General features: G+C 40.1%; 1 pseudogene; it reads left to right on the plus strand.

Annotated features, from left to right (window-relative positions):
- Positions 1-2,430: 2,430 nt before the first annotated feature.
- On the plus strand, positions 2,431-3,794 carry LOC150061598 (etoposide-induced protein 2.4 homolog; annotated as a pseudogene).
- The last annotated feature ends 1,726 nt before the right edge of the window (positions 3,795-5,520 follow it).

The following is a 5,520-nucleotide window of genomic DNA, read 5'->3' on the forward strand; positions in this document are numbered from 1 at the left end:
TTTATATAATTTTGTGTAGTATTATTCATGTTTCTGCCTAATCAATTGTTTTTATTATCTTTAGAAAGATTGCAGTAAAATATGGTTAAAGAGAAATCAGAGTGACTTTGGGTAAGGCAACTTCAGTATCTGCTCACTGCAATTAGTTTCCAGAGAAGGGATAATTTTTAATTTTGTCAAAACTGGTAACCTGAAATACTAGTGAGGAAAAGATACTTGAGGGTTTGTATTTCTACATCATCTGGGTCTTAATTGTTAGGATCTTTTTCCCTGGCAATGCAGCTCATGGGATGGGTCCCATATCAAATACAGTACACAGCTTTCCACAATCAGAGCTGCCATGTAGGAGAAATGATCTCTTGGCAATATACTCATGCTGTCTCTTCAATTATGTCAATATTTTAGTTGGCCTTCTACAGTGTGTGTTTATTTGTCAAGCAGTAAATTGATTTGTGAGGAGAAAGAACTTTGTTTTTGTTTGTTTGTTTGTTTGTTTTGTTTTGTTTTTTTGCCAATTCTGGGCCTTGTACTTAGGGCCTGGGAACTGTTCTGGACACATTTTTCTCAAGACAAGTGCTCTGCCACTTGAGCCACGGAACCACTTCTGGCATTTTTTGTGTATGTGGTATACTGAGGAATCAAACTGTGGGTTTCATGCATGCCAGGCAAGCATTCTACCACTAGGCTATGCTCCTGGACCAGAGAAAGAACTTTTTAAATGAGAAAAATATCATATCCATATTTCACTAGACTACTTAGCTCTCAAAGACATCTTAGCTCTCATTTGCAGATATTTGTTTAAATAGTTAGCATTATCTGAATCAAGTTATTAATCCAGAGGAACAAGTTCCAGCTGATCTTATAAAATGTTAGCTCAGAGAGAATACGAATCTATAAAGATGGTGTTTTGTCTGTTTTAAAGGGGTTCTGGGTTTGAATTGCACGCCTAGGCTCTGCCCATGAGCTTGTTTTGCTCAAGGGAAGAACTCTAGGACTTTAGTTACAATGCTGCTTCCTCTGTGTTGATTCTAATACATAACTTCAGTGAATGTTTAACTGAAAAAGTAGAGTAAACCTCAATTTTCTGACTCAGAACTCTGAACAAAAAAGGCAAAGCAACCCATGAGTCAACTAAAATTCCTATGTAGTTGTGTGTTTCATGGGACATGTTGTTCTTTTTCTAAGGCCAGTTGAAAATCTGTTTTCCATTTGAATTAGGAAGAGAGTATTTTTTTTTTTTTGGTAAGTAGGGCCTGGATTATGAACTCTCCTCTTCCTCTATCAAGCTTGGGTAATAAAATGAGCACTAAGTATAATGTACATATTTAAGATAATTCACATTTTTCTGGTTGCATCTGGTAACAAATAAATAAAACTAACCATCTTAAATATTATTATTTTCACTCATCCCCTTAAATATACATGATTGTTAAATTAGTGAAGCTTGGTGACTATAACTAAAAAAAGGATGTGCTGAAAAGGATTTTATTTTTAAAAAGAAAGGAAATATTTTATTTTGATTGAGTCAGGTAGAAGCAAATTTTAAAAAAGCAAAAATCTACAGTATAAAATGCCAAGGAACTATACTGAGAAGCTTGTGGATTAGACTTCTGAAAGAAAATGAAAAATCTTTCCTTTGATATGCCAGGCAAGTATGAGGTTTCTTTTCTTTTAATCTCTCATTGTGCCAGTGTTTACAATACAAAAACTATAATAATACAAGCCATATAATGTGTAGCTTTGCCTTGTTCTTTTTACTACCCCCCCACAATATAAAGTGTTGAGATGCATAAATCACATATTTGATTGCACCTTTCTTTAGACAGCAAAATGAAAATGTGAGGAAAAGAAGCTATTAACTTTATTGCTCATAGAAGTAGTAATTTATTTCTACAAATCACGTGCTCGTAAATGGAAGACTGAGCCCCAACTTTCCTAGTCATTATTTGGAAGTTATTCAGACATTTCAGTTACTTAAAAATGAGTCTTGCATTTTGCAAAGATATCTATGCTTTGAAGAGATTTGCTATGAGGAAGAACATCCCAACTTGTCAGAAGCTGAGGATTTTCATGGAATACAGGAATTGCTGTGTTGAAAATAGAATAGGTGGTTGGGAACTCCAAAAGATCTTCTGTTGTGGAAAAAAGCTGAATATAATCATATGTCAGAAGAGTACTAAAAATGTTATTTCATTATGTGAAGTCTCAGGTTTGTTGTCCATTTTTCTGTCTTAGCACCAAGCTGGAATGGAGTAGACATTATTTTAAAAGATTGAAACAGAGTGCGGGCTCAGCGTCCCCGGGGCCTGGGAGCGCCCCCGGTGGAGCGAGCGGCCTGCTGGACGCAGAGGGGAGCCCGAGGGGGATTCCCGAGGTGGACAAACGCTGGGCCGGATCTGCGGCTGTGGGGCTGCGGGGGTCCTTCATAATGAGAGATTTTGAGGTTCTTCTCTGTCTGTGTAGCTGATAGTCTGGGTGGTGAGGAGATGGCTGACAGTGTCAAAACCTTTCTCCAGGACCTTGGCAGGGGAATCAAAGACTCCACCTGGGGCATTTGTACCATCTCAAAGCTAGATGCTGGAATCCAGCAAAAGAAAGAACAGCGGCGAAGAAGGACAAATAGCGTCCTGGCCCGAGGAGAGCCCAGAGCATAGAGCGGAAGCAAGAGAGTAAGCCATGCATTGTTAGTAGAATTTTCCAGTGTTGCGCCTGGAATGGCGGCGTGTTCTGGTTCAGTCTTCTCTTGTTTCATCGAGTCTTTATCCCCGTGCTTCAGTCAGTAACAGCCCGAATTATTGGTGATCCATCACTACATGGAGATGTTTGGTCATGGCTGGAGTTCTTCCTCACATCGATCTTCAGTACTCTTTGGGTGCTCCCCCTATTTGTGCTTAGCAAAGTTGTGAATGCCATTTGGTTTCAAGATATAGCTGACCTGGCATTTGAGGTATCAGGGAGGAAGCCTCATCCATTCCCTAGTGTCAGCAAAATCATTGCTGATATGCTCTTCAACCTTTTGCTGCAGGCTCTCTTCCTTATCCAGGGGATGTTTGTGAGTCTCTTTCCCATCCATCTTGTTGGTCAGCTGGTTAGTCTTCTGCATATGTCCCTTCTCTACTCACTGTACTGCTTTGAATATCGTTGGTTCAATAAAGGAATTGAGGGCCGGGAGTTTGGTCTAGTGGTTAAAGTGTTTGCCTGGCATACATGAAGACCCGGGTTCGATTCCTCAGTACCACATACATAGAAAAAAAAGCCGGAAGTGGTGCTGAGGCTCAAGTAGTAGAGCTCTAGCCTTGAGAAAGTCCCAGGACTTAGGTGTGCTTAGGCCCAGGACTGGCAAAAATAAATAAATAAATAAATAAATAAATAAAATAAAGGAATTGAAATGCATCAGCGATTGTCAAACATAGAACGAAACTGGCCTTACTACTTTGGATTTGGTTTGCCCTTGGCTTTCCTCACAGCAATGCAGTCCTCATACATTATTAGTGACTGCCTCTTCTCTATCCTCTTTCCTTTATTCATTATCAGCGCCAATGAAGCAAAGACCCCTGGAAAAGCATATTTTTTCCAGTTGCACCTCTTCTCTTTGGTGGTCTTCTAAAGCAACAGACTCTTCCACAAGACAGTCTACCTGCAATCTGCCCTGAGCAGCTCAACCTTTGCAGAGAAATTTCCTTCACCGCATCCATCTCCTGCCAAATTGAAGGCTGCTGCAGGCTACTGAGTCGCCTGCTGTTCAGAAGGGATGGGTGGGATTGGATGAAAGCTGTGGCAGCTCTCTCTCTGTTCTCCTCCCCCTGCCAGGGAAGGCAGGACCCACTCTGCCAAGGGCCCTCTGCATAGTCTCTTCTGTTTGTGGAGTTTGAATTTTTGTCTCTGGTGCACATAAGGCAGAATCTTGTTGACATTAGTATGTGGATTTTTACCACCATGTGAGTCTGAAAAGACCACAGCTATTTTCTAGCATATGCCAGCCCCCATGCCGGGGTGATTTGAATACTTCATTTTCCTGTCTGTGCCATTTACCCTCCCACCTCTCCTTCTGGTCTTCTAGCACCCTTGGATGAATGGGTTTTGTAATTCTAGCTGCTGTATTTTGTGGATTTGTTATTTTTGTTTTTCTGTGAAGCACATACATTGGATGTGGGAGGTGTAGGAGTGTCTCAGTTGCTCCTGGATACTTCCTTTATAGCCATCACTGTCTTGTTTCTTGTAACTCAGGTTAGGTTTTGGTCTCTCTTGCTCTACTGCAAAAAAAGAGAAAGAAAAAAAATAAAGGAGCCAGAAGAGATGGGAGAGAAGGAAAGACCTCATAGCCAGATTAGCTGTTTTGAGGAATACCTTTCTTTCTTCCCCTTGAAGGGGAAAAAGCTTTTTTTTTTTTTTCCATTGGTACATTTAAAGTTCCCCAACTATGGGGAGGTACCAATCTGGACAAGTGCCACTGCAACACAGAATGCTCAGAGAAACTGAACTTTTCCTCTGGAGAATGGAAATTTACTGTTGGCCACTGCCAGTTTGGACTGGTATTTCAAAAGATTATGGGTGCTGCAAATAGGAACTGAAGAGGTAAACTTATTAAACCCATTAAGCCTGTGACTGGTGATGTTTTCCTGTCATTTTAGGAGACTAAATATGGGGTGGGAGGGCAGATGTCAAAAACTTGTACAATTTTAAAATGTCACAATTAAATGTGAGCTGGTTTCCTCCCCCCCAAAAAATAGATTGCAACAACCTTAGAGGAAGTGTGTGTGTGTGTGTGTGTGTGTTTGTGTGTGTGTGTGTGTGTGTGTCCATGCTCACTTGGCTTCCTGATGGTACTGTATTTTAAAATATCCTTCCAATGGTGAAATTTTTTGAAGGAACATAGATATTTCATTCCTTGAACACAGCCCCCATAGCTTTAAATATTATGGAGATGTGGATAATGTTCAAATAAGTATCTATTTGTACCCCTAAAGTAGATGCCTGGCTCAAAACTAAATATAAACTATTACAACATTGCTCAGTTCTGTCCCCAAGAGCATGGCACAACCCATCATCTTCCATCCTCTTCACACGCTGAGGACATGAACAGTAATGAGAAAATAGAAGATTTTCAAAGTTGATATGCACAAAATAAAACTTCATTTCCACCTTCCCTTTAAATGGATCTCCACTTGATTCTTCTTTTTTCCTTAACCTTTTTTTTCACATGACCATCTCTATACTAGACATCAACTATTTTAAAAATCTTCCTTTCTCTTCTTTCCATCAGATCAAGCATTCTTCTTGTCATCAAGTCTTTTTGGGTAGCATACAAATAAAAAATGTATGCTATTCTCCCTCTATACTTTCTCTCCTGGCCAAATTACATGATGTTCTTTAACAGCCTCTGCAGCCCTCAGGACATGAGAATGAAAGATGTGTCATTCACGAGCTGGGTAGCGGGAGAAACTCTATGAATGAATTGGAAGAGGAAGGGTGGCATATTTTTGTTTACCCCATGAGTATGTGAGACCCATAAGGGACAAT

Source organism: Megascapheus bottae, chromosome 6 (assembly GCF_031878675.1).
Source record: "Megascapheus bottae isolate mThoBot1 chromosome 6, mThoBot2.hap1, whole genome shotgun sequence".
Taxonomy (NCBI): Eukaryota; Metazoa; Chordata; class Mammalia; order Rodentia; family Geomyidae; genus Megascapheus; species Megascapheus bottae.